Raw genomic sequence first — 26,348 nt, 5'->3', positions numbered from 1 at the left:
AGAGAGGGAGAGAGAGAGAGAGAAAACACCAAAGCGTCCAAAGGGTTGTTTATTTACCAGGAAAGCAAGGCGGTCTGATGAGAGCGAGTGATGTGGAGTGTCACTTGCATTGTTGCCCACTGATAGGCTACTACTGACAGGGTGAGCCTGACAACATGACATGCAGTGTGCTAGCCAGCTCTGGGGGTCAGCATAAGCTTAGGGATGGGTGGCCAACCAGGAAATCGGAGCTGAGAGATGGAGTTTGGGGATTCTGGTCCCTCTGGGGGAGGCAGTAAAAAGCTCTGCTGACTGCCACACACCTCCTGCTGCCTGATCCATGGAGAGAGCGTCTGTAGGTTTCAGTTCCAAAGGTATGGGATGGCTGCCCCTCTGGGACCAAAGAACATTGCTGTGAAAGCAAGGGGACCTGAGGCCGAGAAAAGAGGAACACCTCTTGCCAGAATAAGGAAGAGACTCCAGGGGATCAGAGCAGCAAAGACAAATTATTGACTGAACTGCCACCTTTTGTTTGTTCCACAAAGGAAGAGCTCTGTAACAGAAGTGAAGGGTTGGCTCACAGGATGCCTGGGGCTTTGTGTCTTCTGTACTAAAGGAATGTAGAATATTATGCAAAAGCAATTCCAATCTCGAGCCAGGAATAGCTGCACTCAGTGCATCAGTTATGCAAATTTGCCAATCTGTACAATTTCCTGTTTTGCCCTGTTCTGGGTCTGTAGCCATAGGGAGGGCAAAGGAGCCCTGTAGACAAACGAAGCCACAACCTCAAATCTTAATTCAGGGATTGCTTGCATACCGTCAAGCATATCTCCACAGCCATGAGGGCTAGAAACTTGTCCTCCCCATCACGCACACTCACTCATACAAAGGGAAGCCAGTTCCTCATGAAGCTAAGATCTGCCCCAACATTAGATTCTTCAAGTTTCCTGTACCTCCAGGCATCACAGCCTACATAGAGTAGCACCACTAGTATGGTTAGAGTGCTGGAGCTGTGGAGACCCTCTGAGGCAGAAGGTTCATGTATGATATTGGGCCTGTTGCTATCTCACAGCCTGACTTACCAGAGTTGATGTAGGGATAAAACGAGGGAGGGGAGAACCATGTATGCCACCATGAGGTTCCTCCATGTTTATTATATCCCCTGTCCTGTTTTCTCTCCTGTCCCACCCCCTGCACACCCACCAATCACAAATAGATTCCACAAAGGAGGGAAAAAACCCTCCCATTTCATTTCTGAATGTGTTTGATGTGTGTCCAGAGACAGCATCTAGTGTGATTGTGCCAGTTTTCAGCTCACAAGGGTACAGTCATGGTGCTCCTTTTCCTTGGCCTTGCAGAATCAGACTCCTAGAAACTGGGGGTATAGAAATAGCTTGTTTTCATTTAAAACACTTTGCAGCTTCTGCTAATTTCAGTTTCTTGCATAACCAAATGTCTCTTTATTTGTGTATTACAATCCTCCCTTCCTCCAATAAGCCTCACACCACCAATCCTGTGAGGTGGATTATCCTGAGAGAGAGATTGACTACCTCAAGATCACCCAGCGAGCGTTATCATAATTTTATTAAATTTTCAAATTTTACATTTCAAATTAAACATACTTTATTAAACCATGTGTTCATTGACTTCCCTCCTTCCCCTACCAAGGTTAATTTAACTTATCCACCATTCCTGTATATTTAATAATAATAATAATAATAATAATAATAATAATAATTAATTTATTATTTATACCCTGTCCATCTGGCTGGGTTTCCCATTTAATTTCCCATCTAGTTATTACATCCATCTAATTTAATTTTCCTATCTTACATCAGTTCAAAATATGTTAAACTGTTGAATTACTTTAAAACTGCCCGCGTTTTTAACTGTGCACAATTATTTTCTATTTACTCGACAAAAAATTCCACTCCCCTTGTTCCCTTATTCTACTTATTAGACCTGCTAATTCTGCATATTCTATCATTTTAAGTTGCCAGTCTTCCTTACTAGGGACCTCTCTCACTTTCCATTTTTGGGCTAACAAAATCCGAGATGCTGTTGTTGCATACATGAATATGCTCTTCTGATTCCTGGGAACCTCTCTCTGAACAATACCTAACAGAAATGCCTCTGGTTTGGGGGGGGGGTTGTTTTAAACATTTTTTCATCTCATTATATATCATTTCCCAATATACTTTAACTTTTTTGCATGTCCACCACATATGGAAAAACGTTCCTTCTACTTCTCTGCATTTCCAACTTAAGTCTGATTCCACATTATAAATCCTAGCCAATCTACTCGGAATTAAATGCCATTTATGTATCATTTTCATATAATTCTCTTTCAGTGTGTAGCATGCAGTAAATTTCTATCATTCTTCCAAAGTTTCTCCCAGAGGTTATATTACATCCTATATCCATTACCCAGTGGGTCATTGATGCTTTTTCCAGCTCATCTTTTGTTTCCCATTCCAATAATAGTTTATACATTTTGGACAATAATTATTCCTTGTTCATCAATAACTCTTTTCAAATTGTGAGCTTTGGTCCAAAAAGCCATTTTTCTCTTCTAATTTAAACATATCATGTAATTGGTGATATTGTAGTCAATCAGTAACTTGGCTCCTTACTTTTTCCAGTGGTTTCAATTTGGGTTCACTTCCAGAAAAGTTGAACAGATTTCTATAGGTCGCTCACTGTCTATCCATGTAATTTTTTCAATTGACGACAACCATAGGGCTGTTTTTCTTTCCAACAAATTTTTGTGTTTTCCCCAGACTCTGTACAAATTTCTCCTGATAACATGGTTCAGAAAACTATATATTTTAGCTTTAGACATGCATGCCAGCCAAACTTCATATCATGGCCTTCTAGGTCTAAAATGTGTGTATCCTCCAATGCAATCCATTCCCTTAGTCAACACAAGCAAGCTGGCTCATAGTACAATTGTAGATCTGGCAGGGCAACGCCCACTCTTTCTTTCGTATCAATCAAAATTTTATGTTTAATTCACAGCTCCCCCCCCCAACAAATTTAGAAATATCCTTTTTCCATTCCTTGAGGCAACTTGGTTTGTCAACAACTGGGATTGGTTGAAATAAAAATAACATTTTGGGGCACCCAGCAAGTGTTATAACCTAGTGGAGATTTGAACCTCAGTCTCCCTGGTCCCAGTCTGATACACTCTACCCACAACACTGTAGATAGCTCAGTCGGTAGAGCACGAGACTCTTAATTTCAGGGTCGTGGGTTTGAGCCAGAGAGTCCTGTGTTTCAGGGGGTTGGACAATGACCCTTGTGGTCTTTTCCAACTCTATAATTCTATGATTGGCTCTGAGGAAAATGCATGAGTCAGGAACTGGACTTCCTGGATCTTAGAGGAAAGCCTAGGTGGCAGACAAAAAAGAGCTCTGAGTGCGTTCCAGCTAAGCTGTCTCCCCTGATACCTTGCTCAGAAATATGTACCACCAATGCACACATCAACGAAATGCGATGAAATGGTTGCCACCTGTATGGAAGATATTACAAATATCAAATACTACATCTCATAAGATGTCTTCTACTATGTATTTTGGAAAGTTGTTTGTCTGTCCTCTATGCATTTGGACATCTCTTAAGATACTGTAATCAAATTTTGCATGGTGGTTCCTGGGATTTTTGTCTATGTTTGAATACAGTTGGACACCATTTTGAATCAAGATGGTGGACTAATTATAATATGCAGTTGACTTAGGTATTTAAAGAATCCATGGAGGAGAGGAGGGAAGTCCTAAGATTCGAAAGAATCTTGTTTTATTTGTAATGTTTTCAAGAATGTTAAATGTGTGATTGATTTTGTAAAACGGGAGGGGGGGTATTTTAAAAAATGAATCAAGATGGTGGACTGAACCTTTCAAAACTTTACTGTTGTTTTGGTTTCTTAGAATTCCCAAGCAACATTAGGTATGAGGCTGCTAGTAAATAGAAGTATATATTCAATGCATTTTCAGAGACTGGAGAATTTTAAGCATGAAAATTTGCAAATAAATTTGAAGTGAGATCATGGGAAAACTCCCATAATCTTATCTTCACATACATTTACCTTCTGCTCTTCACTCTGAAAGTTCCTCACTTATTCTCAGAGCATACATAGATGAACTATTTGATAATTTACTACAGAGTGCATCAAGCCACTTGGTGAAATTGGTTGCCTGCAAAATCTTGCCAAGTATTGGGATTATTATTATTTTAAAAAACAACTTTTCCTCTGCTCCCCAGAATCTATCACTGGGTCCAGAAACACGGTAAAACTATCACCACCAACACCGGACAGGACTTTATAGACATCTAGCTTAACTTGTATATACATCCACACTATGATAAGTAACCACTAAACCATTTTCTGTATTCCCCTTCAGTCTTTTCAGAAAAGGAACAGAATACAAGCTCAGATTCTAACAAGCACAGATCAGTATGTGTAAGGCTGAGTTGATAAAGGTGAAAATCTATCCTAGGATATGGTTGGAAGGCACTTGAGAATGTCACCTTACTTAACCAAAGCTGGTCTGGATGTGGTCAGTGTCTGAACTGGTGACCAATGGGTGCCTAGAAATAATATGTACACTTTGAGTTCAGTGGCATGAGGGGTTGGGGATTGGTATATAAATTAATAACATTGGCAAAATTCCTCAGTCTCTTCCCCATCATTACAATGCCACAGTATTACAGCTACAGCAAAATTCCTACTGAGGAATTTTTAGTAAACCCGCAGAGGGGTTCCCACCTATCAGTGAAATAAGAAAAAAAAGGGGGGAAGGGGGAAAACTTTCCTGTTTTCCTCTCCCCATCAGCGTGCTTTTTCCATGATAGGCCAAACTTCTGTGCTCTCTGCAGCTGCCCTGTGCAGGCTGTGACAGGAGGAAGGCTGGGAGCTGACAGTGCTTAAGAGAGAGGAAAGGCGGGGAGGGGGGGAGCATGGCTACCTCCAATCCCCCTCTTGAAGCTGATAATTAATAAATGAAATGCCCTGGGACTCCACTAAAGCTTCTTTAGATGACATATCTGTCGTGAGCTCGGCAAAGCATTAAATGGCCATTTTCTGACAGAATGACTTCACTGCCTTGGTGCTTCCTTGACTTTGTGGAGAATATGTTTCCCTTTTTCTTCTCTCTCTCTCTCTCCCTCCCTCTCTCTCTCTTTTATTGCCTCCTCTTTCTTTCTCTCTCTCTGTCTTTGGCTTATTCTTTCTCTCTCTCTCCCTCTCTCTCTCTCTCTCCCTGGTTGACGGCTCTAGTTCATTTCTGCCTGTTTAATTGGGCCCCGGATGAATTTACTCGACAGGGCCATTCATCATGTGGCAGCCGCTGGCGGACGAGCCCAGGGGGAGCCAGGCTGACAGCTCCGGCAGCCTCGGATGCCGCCTGACTCTGGGAAGTTCACATATTTGGGCATTAGTGCAGCTATTAGTTTAACAAGCTTCGTTTATCCTTGTCACTACCACTTCAGCTTCCCATGTAATCATTTGAAATGTAGATTACTGCTAGACAAATGGGACAGAGCAAGAGGATGCAGGAGGGAAAAAGTGACATGGATTGCTTGTTACGAGCTGTTTTCCCCCCTCCCCTTAAAAAAATCCACTCCTCTTAATTCCCTTCCAGTGCAAGCCTCTTTGATTAACTTAATATTCACATTATTTCTATGGTAAGGGCTTCGCCACCTGTGTACAGCCCCTGCCTTGAAACTGGTTGTCTTGACCTGAAATGTACTTTAAGCGTCTAGACCTTTGTCCAGGGAAGGCGGAAGGCTTGCATACCCAGATTCTGCCCCCCTCCCCTTCTCATCTCTTGCTAGTAAGAAAAAAGCAACAACCCTTGGATTTCCAGGAGGAAGCTAGTGGTGCCACAATAGCCTGGCCAACAAATGCAATCCGTCATGTGTATCAGGAGTGAGGTGCATCTGTGCCAGATTGCCAAAATCATTCCTTGTAATTCCTCCTCCAAATGTTGTTATTGCTCAAGACAGATTATGCTAAGGCTTAAACAGGAGCTATCAGAGACATAGAAATGTTCTTGTCATTCTCCTGTTGCGCACAGGGCATATTTTGATGTACTTTTCTTTTGGACTTCTATCCCTGACTAACCAGGAATTCATCGTAGCTCAAGAGCTGGGGATAGATTATTCTGCCCATTCTGGTTTAACCCAGGCTCTGATTTCTCCAGCCTTAAATTCAGTTCTTACATTTCCATATCAAAATAAATAAATAAATTGTCTGGTAGGACGTTAGAGACCAACTTCCGCACATTCAGCTTCATGAGCATGGCCAAAAAATATTAAAAAGGGGACAGACCTCTGGGGAAAATGTCTTTGGCGATCTCGCCTGCCACTGACCCCAATGAGTTTTGACCATATGCGATTTTGGCTTTAGGCACGATCTCCAGAATGTAACCCCTGCATGTGTTCCGGACTTAATGTAAAACAAAAAGTTTGCCTTGCAAGCCGTAATAGGAGATGGGATTAGGTATGATTTCATTTGTTTATCAAATTTACACCCTGCTTTTTGACCTCAAAGCAATTTACAAGATCAATCAAGTGCAGTGGGAACATTAAAAAAAAAACAACAGAAGCTCCACACAAGACTGCAAAACAAGCCCAGTTAGAGCAGGAACAGGCACCTGATGCGCGCACTCTCTCTCTCTTGTTCACTTGCTCCTGGGCTCTTTCCCACAAAGCATTTGGTCTTCAATCACTCTGGAGACACCCCAGCTGGAGCAGGAGTCTGTTTTGTTTTGGGTTTTTACCTGCTGTGCTATTGCCCAGGAGGGCTGCTTTTCTTAGAAATAAACTCCCAGCACTTGAGGTAAACTCAGACATGAACAGCTTTATTTAAGTACAGCAGACAAGGAGTTCTACTTATTCCTGGGCCCCCAGGTCCATGTTGGCTTCCTCCTCTCACTCTGCTCCATAGGAAGTTCCCTCTTCAAGTACTTCCCCTTGGCCCAGGAACTAACTATATTCACACCTGCAACCCTCTTTCCCCCTAGATTCATTGAATGAGAGAACCTATCACCTGTGCGTCAGAACTCCACAGCAGCAGTCTGCCATATGCAACAGTGAGAGAATGAAGAGAACTAAGAAATAAGGTAAGTTTGCTTTGCTTTGCTTTGCTAATATTGTTGCCCCAACCAGGGTTCCCACCCCACCCCATAGCACAGGAGAGTTCTGGCTGAGATGAATAGGCCTAAAACTTGGAAGAAGGTTACTGGTTCTTTCCATACATGTGAACATGCTGAATTAAAATTAAAATGTTCAGTCCCTGAGGATTCCAAACTGACAATGAGACAACATTGGGCTTGGGTCATAGCCAAGTTCTCCCAACCACCTGTGAGCCCTCAGTTAGAGTTAAGTATAATGGTTTAATTGCCGATGGAATGAGAATGCCTAAATGTGCATTGGTGAAAATGTTTAATATGGGGATTTTGCATGGGAAAAGCCAAGAAGAGCACTCTGAGCTCTTGCTGAGTTGATAATTAACTAACTGACTGTTATTCTCTGGTAGCCAACATGTGAGTGCTGTAACCTTAGATCATGTGATGAAGGTGTTGGGTTGCAAATCTCCATTTTGAAGGGAGTTGGCTTCCTGTTTGTCTCAAGGCTCTGTGAAGTAAGGATATTTAAAAGACCCTCTCTGCCATTTTGTAACAGTTTATATATTTTTGAGAGAGTCTGTTGGTTGTTATATAAAATTTCTTTTTCCCATACCGAGATTTTTTTACCCAATGGGAAAGTAGAAAAGGAGGAAAAAGGAGACGCTATTAAAAAATGGGAACAAGATCTGGGCCACCCAATTGAATATAATGAATGGGAAAGGAGGCAATGACTAAGTGGGCGATAGACATTGGATATAACATCGACTTTGAGAGGTGGTTGGAACTATGGAACAAGAATATGAGATTTATGGCATGCACGGCACTAAAGGAAAACCTGTGGAAAATGATCTACAGGTGGTACCATACACCAGTGAAATTAGCCAAGATTTATAAGTTTAAGGATAAAAGATGCTGGAAATGTAGAGAGGTAGAAGGTGACCTCTACCATATGTGGTGGTCGTGTTGCAAAGTGAGAAGCTTTTGGGAATTGGTCTATAATGAATTTTAAAAAATCTTGAAATATACATTTCCCAAAAAGCCAGAAGCTTTTTTGTTAGGAATGGTCGGTAAAGAAATTAAAAAAGAAGATAAGATCTTGTTTCTATATGCCACGACAGCTGCAAGATCTATGTTAGCACAAAATTGGAAATTAGAAGTAATACCCAACATAAGTGAGTGGCAGGTTAAAATGATAAACTATGCTGAGCTTGATAGAATATCAGGAAGATTAAAGGACCAAGATTAACAGAAATTTCCTGACAATTGGAAGAAATATTTATTGTATATGGAATCTAAAGTTCAGGTGACACTGGCGGGGTTGAAATAACTCTAACAGCGGGAAAGACCTATGTAAAAGAGTTAAAAAGTACGTGACTATATAATTTATTCGATACTTACCAAAGGAGTGGAGAGAAGTCCAAGGCTCAGTTGAGACTAACTCAGTTATGTATTTTATTTATGATTTGTGAAGTGGATATAATTTGTATAAGGTATGTGGTGGATTTTTTGTATAAGGTATGCGGTGGATTTTTTGTTTATGTTTTTCCTGTATATATGTGCAAATACGAATAAAAATTTATGGAAAAAAAAGAATGGGAAAGACTATGGACAAAAAATATAAATTTTACCACATGTTACCTAATAAGAGAGAACTATATGAAAATGTATCACAGGTGGTACCTGGCACCAGAAAGGCTTGCAAAAATGAATAAAACATATAATAATAAGTGCTGGAGATGCAAGATACAAAAAGGAACCTTCTACCATATGTGGTGGACATGCCCCGAAAAGGGGAAATTTTGGAGCATGATCCATGAAGAAATAAAGAAAATATTAAGAATATCATATAGTAAAAGGCCAGAGGCATTCCTTTTAGGAATTTTAAATGACAATATTCCAAAAGACAAAAACATTTTTTTCTTATACGCAACGTCTGCAGCAAGAATCCTGGTGGCTAAGAACTGGAAAGGGAATCAGTTACCCACTAGGGGAGAGTGGCTATGTAAGCTCTCAGAATACTTAGAATTAGCCAAATTGACGGATATAATAAGACAAAAACCAAAAAGTGAAGTAAGAAAAGAATAGGAGTGCCTAAATGAATACCTCAAAAGTCAAGGTTCGAGGGCAGAAATCTGGCTGAGTCTGGAATAACCTTGTGAAGTGAAAGGATATGAAAGAAGGATTTATATCTAGATGTTAGGATAGAGAGGATAAAGAAAACAGGAAAACAGGAAGACAGAATGAGAGATAAAGGAGGTGCTGTGGGATTGGTGGAAGTCAATGTTTTCTTGTTGTTGTTTTAGTGTTTATAATATTAACTTGTAAGATACGGATTTGTTTGTTTTTTTGTTTTGTTTTTGTTGTCTTTTTTAGTTTTCGAATGTTGATTTTTGTGTGTTGTGTATTGTTATCTTTTGATATCTTTCGTGTTGTTGTTGTGTGGAAAATACTAATAAGATTCATTTAAAAAAAAAGACCGAGAGAGAGAGAGAGAGAGAGAGAGAGAGAGAGAGAGAAGAGAGAACAACTTGTTATAGGAATTCTAAGGTCTCATATATAAAAATCATATGTTCATAAATCTACAAAGCAAACACATACATAAGTATACAAACTATGTGTACGAAATAGTACAGGAGAGCAATCCTGAAACCATTTTGACTCTCCCAAATTGACCTCAAATGTTTCTCTGCAAGGAGGAAGGAAATAGGAAAACCTCCTCATTGTCTTTTTGCTCACAAATCCTGCTTTAAGGGCATATCTGTGTATGAATAAGGGTGAGCCTGTGACCGGGATTCAGGAACTGAGTATTTACCATCACAAAAGAATGGCCAGGATGCCCAGGTAAAAGCAATCAGTGACCATTAACAGGTTTCCTGCCAGACAGGATTCTGCTGTAGACCGCCCTTCTGTGATGTATGTATGATGCATTGGGGGGTGGTCTTGTGCTACAGGTGGCAATTTCAAAAGACTTTATAAGGGCTTGTTGTCTTTGTCCATGAAGTGGACAAAGTGAGAGCTGGATCATCAAGAAGGCTGATCGCCGAAGAATTGATGCTTTTGAATTATGGTGCTGGAGGAGACTCTTGAGAGTCCCATGGACTGCAAGAAGATCAAACGTATCCATTCTGAAGGAAATCAGCCCTGAGTGCTCACTGGAAGGACAGATCCTGAAGCTGAGGCTCCAATACTTTGGCCACCTCATGAGAAGAGAAGACTCCCTGGGAAAGACCCTGATGCTGGGAAAGATGGAGGGCACGAGGAGAAGGGGACGACAGAGGATGAGATGGTTGGACAGTGTTCTCGAAGCTACGAACATGAGTTTGACCAAGCTGCAGGAGGCAGTGGTGCCTGGCGTGCTCTGGTCCAGGGGGTCACAAAGAGTCTGACACGACTAAACGGCTAAACAACAACAACATATAAGGCCTTGCACACCATTGTTCTGAGTTTCTCCTCCCTCCTGCTTAGGGCAGGGGGAGTGAAGACCCTGTTGCAACAGTTTAATAAAGATCATGCTTACTAGCTGCTTTGCTTCTCAATATTCTCTGGTTGGCTTCTGTTATTTTCTCCTACAAAACCTACAAAAGGACTCTATATGGACTCTTGGGTACCCCATAAGGGAAAAGGAGCAGTTTGGGGGTTTTTTTTAGCAAACTCCAGGCCAAAAATGGATGTTGTGGGAAGAGACAGACCTCTGCTTCTTAATCCCGTTGGAATTATTTCATTTTTTGTAAGATGCTGAGCCTGTGCTGGACAGCACAAGATGTTGTATTGATATTTTTGATTTATCATTGATGCATTTTGAAGAGTTTGGCTAGTTAAATTCGAATAATATTTTCATGGGTCTGGACAACGCTCCATTTCGACCTTGAGCTACCTAGAGGAAGATGGCAGCTTGGCAAGGAGTTGTTCCTCCAAAAGATGTTTTATCAGCTATTTTTAAAGCCTTTTAAAAAGCTTTTTAAACTTTTCACCTTCTCCATTTGTAATTTGGGTGTCTTTCTGGGCCTTGGAACCTTGCTCCCTGTCAGTTTGCATTTCTTAGCGCAGAAAGTATTGATCTGATGTGTAGAGATCTTTCCTATTCTACTTAATTCAGGAGGGTTCTGGAAGCTTCTCTGTGTGAAAGAAACAAGCAGAAGCTTCGTGATGTTTGGGTTATTCCTTCAGAGAAGCTGAGTACAGCAGGCTTAAACTGGTTCTTCAAGGTCATGCTATAATAAGAGGCCTGGGCTTCACCTTTTCTCTCTCTTTCTTTTTTCCTTCTGGTGTGGTGTTCTGTATATAGTGTTAAGGTTTAGACTTATTATAAGTTAATGCAAGTTTAAGTTAAGCCTGGAAGCAGGCTTCGGAGCTCCTCAGATAACAGGACTGTATTAGCGTTGACTGCCACCCAGGGAAGTAATTTTTCCTTTTTTTACTTCTCTACTTTTAAACTTACCAACCCACTGAGACTCTAACAGCACCTTCTTGTCTATGCTATGAGAAACATCTTGGGCAAGTTCTGTGAAGCATCCTGGGCAGGCAACAAGCTGCTAGCTATTAACCGCCAACTCCCTTCTATACTTTGTTCCTGAAACTCCTGGCAGTCTCCACACGGAGAAGCTCTTAAATTGAACAAACTGAGCACTTTCTATTTTCTCTCTCTTTTTTTGGTTGGGGAAACCTCTTCCTGTTTACTCCCCATGGCGACGCTATGCCTTCTAGTTAAGCCTGCTGCAACTGGATTTCTTATGGACCATGCCAATCCTGAATGTACTGGATTTGTGACCATTGTGCTCATTTGCCTTCAGTAGCAGTAAAGCTCTGCTGGATGAAATACAATTGCCTCTGGTCTATTTTTTGGGAATCCTGCAACGTGTTTAAGTTTTTACTCTGCTAACTATACTTTGGAATCTGCTCTGGATCAATATGGAGTAGAATTTCCATGACACCCCCTACCTGCTTACCTTCCCCTGGCTTGGAGGAAATCTTTTAAGGAGCCTGCTCATTACACCTCCCCACATCTGCCAATGATCAGTTTCCAGAAGGATTCAGTTTTCATGCATCCAGTTGCTTCAAACGGTGCCATATTATCTGCAGCAGTTAGGTAACGTCTTCCAGTATGAGAAGGGAGAGGCCAGTAAGGTAACTGAACTCTCTGTCTGAGGTCCTTTGTTTCCAAGCTGGCTGGGAAAGAGGTGAGCCTTTTAGGGAAGGAAGGAAGGAAGGATGCTCCCAGACTGGGATCCAATGCCATACTGGAAACACAGGTTGCGCAATAACTTGGAGCTCTTGCGCAGCCCTGCTCCTGCCCCCAAAGGAAAGTCTTTTTCCACTAAGGAAAGTGATGGGGTAATACATTGGAAAGTGTGGGATAACACTTGATGCAACATATCATCTAACCTTGCCACAAATAAATCATAGGGAATGCCTAGTAAACAGTTGACGCTGTCCAACTTCCCCATCAACTTTGTGCAAACAAATCGGGATGAATGCTCAAGAAACAGGTTGTTGGAAAACAACCAAAATCTCCTTGGCCATTCAGAATAAACATACAGGGGAGCTCAACAAAGGGACTGGCAACTGTCTCCATTTGGATTGTGGGTGTTTTGGTGTGTTTTAGGATTCTTTTCTCTGAAATCTTTCATCTAGATGTACCCCAAAGTTGAGGTTGGCTGCTCTCTGGAGCTGACAGCCTGTGTGTGATGATGTTAGAGCACTGAAAGACCCACAGAAATCCCGTCTGTGTGGTCGCTCCTGCCCTGGACTTCAGCCTCTTCCCTTGAGGCATACCAAAGCCGGAGCATTCTTCTCAGTCTTCAGTCTTCAGCATACTTACTGGAATAAAGCTCTCCTGCAGTAGTAAATTGAACTTGCTTCCAAATAAATGTGCTTAGGCCTCAGTTGTGATTGTGTGTGTTGTTCCCAGTTGCCTTTGGGTAGCTGAGATTCAGGCTATAAGTGAGTTGGATTTTAATATTTGTTATGGTTTATTGATTTTTATTTGTTTGAATGGGCCCTTGTTATATTTTGGGCATTCCAAGGCATCAGGGTGGTGCTGTTAGCACCCTAAATAGGGAAAAATAAATACTTTGTGGCAGGTAGCATTGCTTGCCTACAGTAGGTTCATGTTTTCCCCAGATTGCAATTTTGCAAGAGCTAGGAACACATTTTCACAAACAGGAAAGGGACATGAAAAATAGGTTTATTGCCTCCCCCTTCTTCAGTTTGTGTGGGAATCGCAGAGAGTCCTTTTTAAAAAGAATCTTTTCTCATATGCACAACAGATGTCTGCTCACTGACTGCCAAACCAGATAAGGAAACGAAAGAAAAGGAAACAATCAAATAATGTTTTCCCGAATTTGCTTTTAAATGCCACTACTGTAGTCTCAATGTGTTACAATATAGATAGTACGTGAAAAGTTAACAATTGTGGCAAAACCTTTCACAGGGCTCCAGTCAGGTTTGCCTCCACAAATCACTCAGAAAGATAGATACAGTTCCAATCCGCTTTCAGCAGCTGTTTTTGAGCAAAGAAAAAGCCATTGGGACCATAGTTATGAGAAATGGTGGGGTCAGATTATTTTAAGTCTGCAGTATAATGAAGGCTGGGTCCATCAGGCCTGCTCTTGCTGATGTGTCACCTGGTACCAGTCATTCCAGCAAACTGTGAGATTGGGAGAGATGGGAAGCAGGGCTCACCCCGCCAGCTCTGTTAAAGCACCAACTCCAGCAGGAGCCCTCAGCCCCTGAATTATGCCAATACGAGCTGGTCATTTGTAAGAGCTGCTATTTAACTTTTATGGCACCTAAATTTGCTTCCTCCCCGCCTTCTTTCTTCCCCGCCACTTTTCCCTCTTCTGTTTTGTGTATTTAATGATAAACCTGCAAGCAGGGACTGTCTTGTTTTGATTGTATGTAAGCATGGGATCACAGAGAGCCGAACACGACTAAGACGACTAAACAACAATAGCCACTCTAGATGGATGAGTGGAAGAGATAGATATAGACACACACACACACACACACACACACACACACACAAACAAACAAACACACACACACACACACAAACACACACACACAGGCAGAAGAACATGGGACAAATGCACCAAATAAATACTGGGTTGGTGCTAAGGACTCCATCCTCAGACTGTTGCTATGTTATTTTTTCAGTTTCCTATTCATATCCTTGTTTGCTTGTATATCAATAACCAGCTTATGATTTGGGCCTACAAAAAATGAGTAGATCCAGCTTCCTTCAGTCCCCTTGAATAGCCATAATTAACTATCCAATTGGGACCCTCTGGTGGGCCTCACCAAGTGCAGCAGATCAACCATTAACATGTATAGGAGAGATAAAACTGATGCCCTCCAGCGACACCACTGGGATGGGGGTTCAAGTTGCTGCAGCCATTCCGAATCAAGTCTGCTCCTATCCACTGAGCCACGTGCTTAGTTCTGTTTCTTTCACACCACGGAGCAAGATGGATTGTCGGCATCTGACTTTAGCTGACATTCTGTACCAGTGGTTCCTAAACATTTCCCCTCTATGGACCACTAGAAAATTGCCAAGAGTCCTGGTAGACTCCATAAATGACCTTTCTGCCTGCTGTAAAGGTAAAGGGTCCAGTCGTGGCCGACTCTGGGGTTGTGGCGCTCATCTTGCTTTATTGGCCGAGGGAGCCGGCGTACAGCTTCCGGGTCATGTGGCCAGCATGACTAAGCCACTTCTGGCGAACCAGAGCAGTGCATGGAAACGCCGTTTACCTTCCCGCCGGAGCGGTACCTATTTATCTACTTGCACTTTGATGTGCTTTCAAACTGCTAGGTGGGCAGGAGCAGGGACTGAGCAATGGGAGCTCACCCTGTTGCGGGGATTCGAACCGCCGACCTTCTGATCGGCAAGTCCTAGGCTCTGTGGTTTAACCCGCAGCGCCACCTGTGTCCCCTCTGCCTGCTGTAGCAATTGTTATATGCTGAGGTGGATGCCGTATGATTTTGAATTGTATTGTTATTGCTTCTTTCTTACATTGCATTTTATGGTATTGCATTTTGAGTTCCATAGATCACAATCTAAAATATAATAATAAATAGAGAAAAATACAATTAAAAGTGAATATGAATGTTTGATGTACTGCACCCACTATTTCCAGTTGCAATCACTGTGACCAGCTCCTTCTCCCCTTGTTGTTCACATGCCACCTGAATGAAGCTCTCAGACCATTGCTAGTCTTTGGACCATAATTTAGGAAGCCCCTGTTCCAGACCCTCCAAGTGTCCCTATTTTCCAGGGACAGTTCCGGATTTACAGAAGCAGTCCCGGTTTCTGATCTGATCCCAGAATGTGCTGCTTTTCCTTAGCATGTCCCTATTTTCATTGGAGGGTGTGGAATAGGACATCCCCAAGGCTTTTTTTGAGCTGGAACCCACCAAAACTCAGTTCCAGCACTTCTCAGGTGGGTGCCATTGCCATTCCAAGAGATGCTCATGGTGAGTTCCAGCACCTCTTTTTCTAGAAAAATAGTACTGCACGTCCCTATTTTCATCAGAGAAATGTTGGAGGGTATGCTGTTCTATATGACAGTGTTTAGGGCTTAGGTCTTTCTTGCCCTGTGTGCACTCCCCAACAGAGGCGCAAACAGTTCAGTGGAATGACAAAGCTATTGCAAAGGGGCAGATCAAGGATTGCTGAGCTGCCCTTCTGCCACAGATGAGAACTTTTGCCCCCCACCTTTTACTGCAGACCCTCTACTTTCTTCCATACATGTCAGTGGTGACCTTTTGATTTCTGTAGGGAAGGAAGTTAATACAATCGGTGGCCAGTATTTGTTTGAGTGTAGAAAATATAAAGCCAGACATCTAGAGCCGGGTCTTCGGCTGGTGAATGTGGTTGACTTCCAACAGATCTGCATTTATTTGCACTACTCAGCAACCTTCTGCTGTACTTTTGCAGTTTATTCTAGTCACTCACTGAAATGTCAGTCACGGTTCCCAACTTTTGCGGCTGTTGGGGTGAATCGGTGAGTCACAGCCTTTATCTTTGTGACCACTGGTCATGTCGGGTCTGTGTTTTGCAGGCACATAACTTTGCAAACCTTACTTCATTTCCCTAGTGAAATGCACTCTCTGTCATAAACTGAGATGGATATTATTTCTTCTTCTTAGGAGAGGCGTCACATCATGATATAAAAACGAAAACCTTTGTTTTCTTGGCTTGTTTCTTTGTCTATATGTGTGAAGCGTCCTGTGGAATAGAGGTCATACCTTTTTTTAGGGATTGTCCTTATTTGTCCATACCGTTTGTGAGAGCAGAATTGTAGTGTCTCGTAAAGCTTCTGGCAGGCTTGCCTTCTGTTTCAAATATACAGTCTGTAAGGGGAAGGGGGAGATTTCTAATGGCGGCAAAGTGAAACAGCAAATGTGCCAAAGGGAAAGAAAGAAAAATTAAAACCCTCAAATACTGGAATGAGCATTGTTAGCTAGTCACACATAATCTGAAAACTATAGCTGCTGCATAGGATCATTAGCAGGGCTTTAAAATAATAAAAGTTCTGTCTAGAAGAAACTGAGTTCTGCAACTTGATGGAAATCTGCATAATTTCTCTGTTTTTTCAAAATCTAGTCTGCATTAAGATCAGCACAGGGGCTCCTTGTAGTAGTTCGACCACCCTCACAAATGGGGGGGGCATCACTGGGGAGCGCATCTGGCACCTTCATTCTGTAGTTTCCATTGTATGCTCCATGAACATACTGTACCTCTTTCCGCTGGCTTTTGAGCTTTGACACCTGAGATACTTCAGGTTTTAGCATCTGCTTTATACTTGTGACTTTATAAATTGTTTTAAACTAGTGCAGTACAGGATGTTGCAGAAGCCCTAATTCATACTTGATGACTGATACCGTCTTGTCTTCAGATTAACACCTGCTTACAAGGGGGCCCACTCCTGGGGGCCAAGGCACTGGGGGCTCCCCCATTATTATTATTTTTAGGAGCCCGTCCCTCCTCAATGTTCAGAGGGCCCCATGCACAATGTCCTGACAGCGCACAACATGTGCGCAATGTCAGGACATTGCACAGGGCCCCCTCCATCCTCAGGAGACGGTGGCACCTCAGTCTACTTATATGTGTACAGTTGCATGTGTAAGGGTCTCTTTCTATATGGCTGAGAACTTGGAAAGAGGCTGAAATATGTACCACTGTGCACATGTGTGTCCTATGCAGACATTTCCTTGAATGTGCAGAGATCGTAAGTAGGGACATGCTACCCTCCCATCTCTGCTTGTGTTCACCATAAAGTAGGTAAAGGTAAAGGACCCCTGGATGCTTAAGTCCAGTCAAAGGCGACTATGGGGTTGCGGCGCTCATCTCGCTTTTCAGGCCAAGGGAGCCGGCATTTGTCCACAGACAGCTTTCCAGGTCATGTGGCCAGCATGACTAAACTGCTTCTGGCGCAACGGAACACCGTGACAGAAGCCAGAGCAAATGGAAACACTGTTTACCTTCCCACCACAGTGATACCTAGTTATCTACTTGCACTGTTGTGCTTTCGAACTGCTAGGTTGGCAGGAGCTGGGACAGAGCAATGGGAGCTCACCCACTGTCACGGGGATTCGAACCACTGACCTTCTGATCAGCAAGCCCAAGAGGCTCAGTGGTTTAGGCCACAGTGCCACCTGCATATACCAGATAAGCTTAACATGCATGAAGGAGGAGCAGAAGGAGGAACCACTTCAGGTGTGTGTTAGGGGCGAGGTGTGTGGTGATGGCACCAGTAGTAATCTCTGGTGTGAGAAGGGGCATTACACTTGAACAAAAATGTCTCTATTGCCACCTGTGGATTATTGTAAGGTATGCACCTCTGCATGAAGAGGGAATCCTCTTTCTTGCCTTTAGAGCAGAACCTTTGTTACACGGTGCTTAGAACTGCCCATAAGCACACATTGAAAAGGCTGCTGTGCAGAGATGCACCTTATTTCACCCATTAAGAATGACAAGATGTTTGAAGCATGTTAAAGTTGAAGCATGCTTATTTGCATGAAATAATCTTGAGTCCATCTCTCATGCCTTTCCCCCTCCAATGCTGTCCTACAATCCTTAGAAATCTCTTGCTGACAGCTGAATGTTCTTGCGCTCCTGGAGTGACATGAGCTTGTGCTGTGTGGCCACTAGAGGCCACCGTGGCATGTATCAGACTCTGTGCATAGGGCCTCTTTGTCCTTTGCTTTCCTGCTGAGAGCCAGAAAATGGGGGGCAGCAGCCTGGGAGAAACAGAAGGGGGGAAAGGTGATGCCACGATGAGCAAAACCATTGTTTGTTGTTGTTTGTTTAACATCATCATCCCAGTTTTCTGTATAAATAACACCCGAAGTGGTACACAGGATAAGATGCAACAATAAAAAAATACAACAGCCAAATAACAAGCAGTAAAACAGCATCAGTGAGAATAAAATGGATTGTCAGAACATAATTATCCTGAGGCAGTAGATTGTTTCATTGGTGTAAGACCTTGGTGGAATAAAAAAAAAAGTGTTTACCTGAACGCAAAAACCAATTTTAGGGCACTGATCTTCAAGTGGCAACACTTGAAGCCTCAATTTCACACCTGAGCTCCAGCTCTTGATCTCCGTTCCATGACTCCTCCCCTAGAGTCAGACCCAGCAGGGGGCAAATCCAGGCAAATGTGCTCCAGTTTCAACTTATCATAGGTTAGGAGGACTTCTATCTCTCATAGTTACTCCACCTGGAAGTCAAGATCCGGGAACAGATCTGAATTCTCTAAATTTGAATTTTGCAGTGATAGGTTATCCAGATCTGAATGCTTTAGATCAGAAAGTGGGGAGGTTATTTACTCCTGTGTGTGACAGGTGCTCCAGTACAGGATCAAACTCTCCAAAATGTGTCATAGCAGAACTCCAGACATATGACCGAAGTTAACCTACCAGAGGAAGATGGTGGATGTCATAACTAACATGGACTTGTAACAAGCATGAATTTTCATTCCAGAACGTGATGGGGGCCTTCCTACTATTCAGGAATCCCTCCCCTCAGAGTCAAGAAAAAAGTGTCTGTTCAATGTGTTTCCAGAGGAGAAAGTGATCCAAAACAGAACTACAAATGGATAACCCAGTAGCCTAAACTTTCTAATATAGAATGCTGTACAGAAAATAAAGAACTTGGTAACATTTGTTAGAAAGAAAGAAAAAGGAATCTCTTGAACCTGAAATTATCTATCCTAGTAAGAGGCAGGAAGGAGGTGACAGGTGGTAGTCCTCTGCTGCCAATTTCTGGAAGAAATATTCACAGTGAATTAAAAAATTATTTTTTCCCTTCTTTAGCTGCACTGATCTAAGAGTAAGTCCCATTGAACTCACTAGGATATGCTGAATAGGACTGCACTCTTCATTATTATTGTTTAAGGAAAGTTTCTTTTTAGGATAAGGGAATTCAGAAAGCCCAATGAGCTTTGTGCTGAGAGTCCCAAGAATTCATCTTTAGATCTCTGATCATTTTCAAAATATGTATTTCCTTCATTTCTGCTTCAAAGCATTCTCCTCCTCCCCCCGTCCTCCCCCAAATCCTCTCTCTCTTAACATTCAAATTCTAATTACCAGACTGGACTTTACAAGTGGAACATAAATAACATTACATAGATAATTAAGATGTATCGTTAATTGGAGCTGGTTTCAGTGTGCTAATTGCATAATTCAGCTGTCTGTTAAATAGCTTTTCCAGTGTGAAAATTACCCATTTATGGGCAATGCTTGTGTGAGCATCACACTCCCTCCACTCAGTAACATGAGTCAACATTTTTAGGTGTAGCTTCACCATGCAGAGCTCAGTCTCTTCATCAAAAGGCAGGTGAAAATCCTCCCCTTAAAGCTCCAAAAGAGGATGGATAATTTCCGCCAAAGAGCTGCCAACCTTTCCCTCATCCCCCTCTGGTAGCACACTTAGACCTTCACAAGCTGTTTATCAGGCGGGTGATGTTCTTCAACTGCATTCCCATCTCTGGCTTGGATACTGAAGTCCATTTCAGGAGCCCTCCCAGAAAAAAATAAAAACCAAGGTACCAAAGGTACCAAGAGGTATTGCAACTAATTCTTGTTAGCAGTTTTTTGTTTGGTAAAACATAAAAAAAAATCTCAGCTGAACTCTGAGTGAAGTCACAAATAGAGTCTTCACTAGAGAGGCATTTCAGTCCTCTCAGTTTCTCATTTTTCCTATCTTAAATTCCATTCTGCAGCCATTTGTATTTAATTAAAAATAATCCTCATGAAACTTTAGTGTGAATTTCACCCAATAAACACATTTTTGTATGTGGTTTTGACTAATGGACACATTTCTGCCAGGCACTTCTCCTGATATTGTGCATTTTGTATCTTATTTTAAATAGTATATTCATTTTTATGCTCGCTTTCACGTAATGTGTGCATTGTTGTAAACATGGATTGGAGAACTGCAATTCAGATTGGAGAACTGCAGTTCAGATAAGTGTGAATTTCAAAGGCTGCCTATGTTTTGAGTCTTATATTGTTTCTGAATGCATGAAGTTGATAGAGTCAGCTTTAAATGCGAACTGATATTTCACTGGAATAATTGGAGATTTCTGACAAGAAGCAAGCAAGGCAACGTGTTTTGGTGTTCAAAGTGGGGCACAGGGGACCTTCTGGAGTGCTTTGGTGTTTAAGTCAAGTCTGCTTCAATGGTGTTTGAGTCAACGCTTCTTCAGATCCCAAGCCATTCAAGACTTCTTCCATAAAGAAATAATGTTATTTCATTCTCCATTCACCAGAAACAAGTTGCAGGATGCTGCAATAAGATGCTAATATAGTATATTAATCTTACTCTGGATTTAGCTAGGTAATATTTTGATTCAACATGTTGCAATTCCCGTTGAAATTCTTAAAAAATGTTATGCATATCTTTTTTTGGATAGTGATCGAGGGACTAAACAGAGGTTCATATTTCAGTGCTTATGTTTTTCTACTGGCTCCTCTAGATGTTGTGTTGCAATGGCCCACTAGTTTACTTGATTTTTAAGAATGGATTATGTAGATTCGCCAAGGCTCATTAAGTGTTGCTTGCTGCAGAGGAAATTGCCCTGGGATAGGAGATGGGATCAGTGCAGGAGCATTGCCTCTCAACTGTAGGGGAAAATATTGGTCGTAAATTCCATAAATTAAGTATGCATCATATGTAGCAGTAATTTATTTTGTCTGTTCTTGATCTGCTCCTGGTCAATTTCACTGAAGGTACCTAAGTCCTTGTTATGAGAGAGGAAGAAAATATTGGTCCCCTTTTCCCATACCATGCTTAATTTTATAAACTTCTATCATGTTTCCTTCCCTTAGTTGGCTTTTTCTAAACTGCAAAATGGCATGCCATCCAACCTTTCTCCATAGAGAAGGTACACTAATTCCTTCTCCTTTTCTGCACCTTTCCAAGCTCTGCAATAACCTATTTTTTTAAGATGAGGCTACTGGAAGTTCACACAGTAGTTCATATATATCTATTTAACAAAATTAATTCACTTGGTTGCAGGGCCGGATTTAGGTTTGATGAGGCCCTAAGCTACTGAAGGTAATGGGACCCTTTATATGTCCAGCTGTCCTTTAACAACAACAAATTGTCGCTGTTTTTGTTGTTGAATATATGCTATATGGTAATTTATGGACCTAATAGGTATCTCAAGCCATTTCTACATAACAAAATATATATTTTATCAAAGTAATTGTTGAACTGAAATACAATTAAGAAGAAGTATATTAATATTTTTCCCATTAATATTTTTTTTGGCGGGGGCAAGAGAGTGGGGCCCTAAGCTATAGCTTGTTTAGCTTATATGTAAATCCAGCACTGCTTGATTTTATTTCTGTGCTTGTTTGAAAGAATAAAACAAGCTTCAAAGCACTTTACTATATATATATATATATATATATATTTGCTTTCGTAGATTTTCACGGGTACAGGAATGCAGGTTTTGGTGTCTTCGGGTGTCTTCCCGTGTAAGAGTCGGGGTGTCTGGGCGACGTTTCGACGAGGTCTCACTCGTCATCTTCAGGCTGGTGCTTTCGGCTTCTTGTTACTGGAACAGAGCAGAATCTGGTGTTTGAGTTTCTATAAATACTGTTGAGGGGTGTGGTGTATAGCCTCCAACGTTCTGGGCAGAGAGGAAGTTCCTAGATTAGTGTGCCTTTTCTTCTTTTGTTCCTTAATTACTTGAGGGATATCTTGAGTGATTTCATGAGTGATATTCTGAATACCACTGGGTGGGTCATTAAGTGTAGATTAGTTGCTAAAGCTTTCGTGTCTTGACCTCTTGAGCTTGTGAAGAGTTTTTCTGAGAAGATGGCTGTGCTGCATTTAGTTGTGCTCTGGCTTGGCTTCGTGTATAGGGGCGAGCTGTGATTTTGTGCCTTGTGCCAGCCAGATCTGTGTAGGGATTGCAGGGGGGTGCAGCATCCGGAGGTGCCACTATAGTTTGGCTACTGGATGGAGTCTGTAATATGTCTGTGGAGAGGGTCTGGGTTTGGGTCTGGTGTGGTTGATTGGTGACGGCGTTCTGTGTGCCTCTGGTTCTGGTGTCGGTTTTTGTGGGGAGGGCTAATTTCCAGATGTCTGGCAGGCGGGACGTGTCGTCACGCTTGTTCATGTTGTGAGGGTGTTTCTCTATCTCGATGGCTTCCATGATTATTCTCTTGTGGTGATGTTCCATGTTAAAGAGCAATTTGGAATCTGCAAAATTAATTTCGTGTCCTGTTTCTTTCATGTGTTGGAAAAGAGAGGAAGTTTTTTCTTCTTTTTTGACGGCATTCTTGTGTTCTGCGATACGTGCATTTATTCGTCTGTTTGGACAAACAAACAGACGGCTTCTGATTGGGTGCAGGAAGCTCCTGCGGCCAATCGGAAGCCGCGCCTTGGTTTTAGAATGTTTTTGGAAGTCAAACAGATTTCCGGAACAGAAAACATTCAGGAATCAAGGTACGATGGGCCTGCCTGATCTCAATACACAGGGAGTTCCAATGTTGCCACACTATGTGACTGATCACGCCATCTCTCCTCCTAATGGCAAACTCAGATGGTATGTACTAACAAGAGGGGTGGTATTTGTGTGCCATTTCACTGCTCACTCCAAATTATGAGGAGGTTAAATAGCACCAGTCTCAAAAGATGTCCTTGGAGAATCTCACTACTTACACACACACCCTTTCAGTTTGTGCATACACACTGCTTCCTCCTATTTATCATCCCCTTGAGTAATGTTGGACAAAAAGGACGCTCTTCTTTACACAGCACATTGTTAACCTACGGCCACCAACTTGGATGTCTTTAAAAGGGGATTACAGAAATTCTCGGGGGCTGTCAATAGCCACACAATGGCTATATATCTCCCGGACTATATCTTGCAAGCGTTCGAGTGCTTTATTTTGCTTTTGCTTTGCCATAGCTGGGGATATATTTTCCTCCTTTGGGAGCTGCCTGTGATGAGTGGAACTAGGGAATGGAAGGATTGCGTTAATTGTTTAATTATACTTTGCTTTAAATTATTTTGTTTTTCATAGGTTATATTGCATAGTTTGCTATTTATAAGTCACTTTAAAATGATTGGATAAAGCTGCACACGAGCAATATTATCATTGTTATTATTAATATTATTGATAGCAATTTGTTTTCAGTATCAGAAGCTGTGTGCCTCTGAATACCAGTTTCTGGGGTGTGTGATTGGTGCACATGTCTTGATTCTGAGCTTCCCAGAGGCACCTGATTGGCTAATGGTAGCGCAGAAAGCTAGATGATGATGATGATTATTATTATTATTATTGCAGTAGTCCAAGCGAGAGATAACCAGAGCATGCACCACTCTGGCGAGACAGTCTGCGGGCAGATAGGGTCTCAGCCTGTGTATCAGGTGGAGCTGGTAAACAGCTGCCCTGGACACAGAACTGACCTGCGCCTCCATGGACAGCTGTGAGTCCAAAATGACTCCCAGGCTGCGCACCTGGTCCTTCAGGGGCACAATTACCCCATTCAGGACCAGGGAATCCTCCACACCTGCCTGTCCCCTGTCCCCCCAAAACAGTACTTCTGTCTTGTCAGGATTCAACCTCAATCTGTTGGCCGCCATCTGTTAGACTAGATGGGCCTTGTGTCTAATCCATCAGAGCTTTGCTTATGGACACCTTTTTAATAAAAAATGTGATTGATAATTTGTTTGCAGAATAAACAAATGAGGTGTTGTTGTGGTTGTTCGTAGTTTAACCTTAAGTAAATCCAAGAGCTGATTTGATGAGAGCCTGGTCCTTGCTTCTAAAATCTGAAATGGTGCCCCTGCATATTATGCTTCCAGTGTCATTCAAAGGTGGTCTGTCAGTTATTAATTTAATTTTAAGCTCTAATTGAACTTTAATGAATGAAGTTGGGTCTTTTTCTACTTTGTCAGGCTGACTTGAATTCGAAATATGACCTGGGATTTTGCATAGGTCTCGTATCTATAGCACTGTCTGGCAGTGAAATATTTCAAAAGTCCTTAAAGCGTTGCTGGGAAAATCTGAAGACATTTTTCATTGAATAAGGGAGCTCCATGAATGTTAGAATTAACTAACTAACCAACTAACTCTTTATCCCTTGCTATAAAATGTTTCAACTAAACTTGCAAAGGCTAATTTACAATTTGAAATTATGTGAGTGCTGACTGAGGGGGTAGCTTTTCAGTCATGGCCGTCCTAAGAAAGGCTTACCTTGTGGCACCAACTATATGGTGTTTATTCTCCTAGACATTTCATCATGTAAAGTGTGAGTTGGTTTTAACGCTCGTCTTGTCTGTTCAATTTGGATTTATATTTTTTTTAGTATTGTTTTTTATTCTTTTCTGTCACTTTTAGTTCAGATTTTATACATTGCTTTAGCATTTTGCTTCTATGCTTGCTTTCCCTGACCGTTTTTTCTCCAGATTACTGAAGGGCAATCTGGACACTCCTTAAATAAATAAATAAATAAACAGAATGGGCTGAGGAGCGTGCACCATCATAACTGGCATGTTATCTGACCATTTACTTAATAAATATTTCGGTACTGCTAAATCAAGAAGAATGGAACTCTTCTCAAAATGGTGGGTGTAATAAAATCAATATAGCATTTAAAAAATCAAATGTAAAAACAAAAAGATAATTGTTAGGGAGAAGGGAAGGACAGGGATACAAATCCCCACCCTAAACTTTTAACTGTCTTCCCTTGCCTTGGAGATGCATGGAAGTTGTCATTTTTGAAGATGCTGAACACTTTCTATTAGAAATCTGCAGAATGGCTATTCTCACTGGTATAATGAAGAGGAACATGGCTAGGGGGCGGGAGCGTAGTTTCTGTGCTTGCTTTCATTGCAGGACCAATCGGGTCATCTATTGGAGCATTGTAACTTGAGACCGGAGGACAGGCGCAGAAGGTGGAAATCAACTGAGCTTTACTCTGAGTAGGTCCATTGAAATAAATGAACACGACTAAGTTAGGTCCATTAATTTCAGTGGGTCTACCCTCACTAAAACGTAGCTGAATACATCCCATGATCTCTTTGTTAGGTAGGGTAGGCTCAGTCAGTCATTGGCCCAGGGTCACCAGTGAGCTTCATGCCTAATCTGGGATGTGAACTCAGGTTTCCCTTGGCTTCATTTTTGTCCTCTCTTTGGAGACGTGGCTATGAGGGCTGTCACAATGAGCTCCTCTTCCTCAAAATTTACCACTACGCCACTGAGTATTTTTGGTCCTCCTTTGTTGGAGAGAACAGAACAGTCCTTTCCCTTGAAGCATAGCTCAGTCCCACTTCAGGCCAATGGATAGGGATCAGTTTTGTGACTAGTGATTGCTTTCTGCTCCAGCTTGGGGACACTATAACTTATTCCTTAAATTGCCTCCTGTCCCTCACTCCTGCTACCTCCACAAATGACCACCAGTCCATGGTGCCACTGAGAAACAACCACAATAGGTGAGTCACAGTATCAAAAGCTGCAGGTATTCCAGCTCACTTTGCCAGCTTTTCCCCCAGGCTCCGTGTCTTGTCTACAAGTTATTCTTGATGTGTTCTAAGTAATGACACACCGTTCGGAAACCAACGAATCGTGAATCAAAGCTCCTGGTTACTTTCATAAAAGAGACATTAGAAACCCAAAACATAAAGATCATTTTATCTTTATTAACAGTTTAATGCATATGAGAAAGCTATTTGACATTTTTTACACCTCAAACTCTTTTCTTCATGCATTGCTGAG

At 41.9% G+C, this 26,348-nt stretch overlaps 1 long non-coding RNA gene across 2 annotated transcripts in view; it reads left to right on the top strand.

Moving 5' to 3' along the window:
• LOC309522110 overlaps positions 1-26,348 on the top strand; it is a 106,960-nt gene that overhangs the window by 45,078 nt on the left and 35,534 nt on the right. For both annotated transcript variants that reach the window (XR_014214844.1, XR_014214845.1), the window contains exon 3: positions 7,002-7,100. This is a non-coding gene — a long non-coding RNA (uncharacterized lncRNA). The remainder of the gene's footprint in view (positions 1-7,001; positions 7,101-26,348) is intronic.

The sequence above is a fragment of the Podarcis vaucheri genome (genome assembly GCF_965113315.1).
Source record: "Podarcis vaucheri genome assembly, chromosome: 17".
Taxonomy (NCBI): domain Eukaryota; kingdom Metazoa; phylum Chordata; class Lepidosauria; order Squamata; family Lacertidae; genus Podarcis; species Podarcis vaucheri.
The sequence above is the reverse complement of the archived record's forward strand: the minus strand, read 5'-3'. Positions and strand labels throughout refer to the sequence as shown.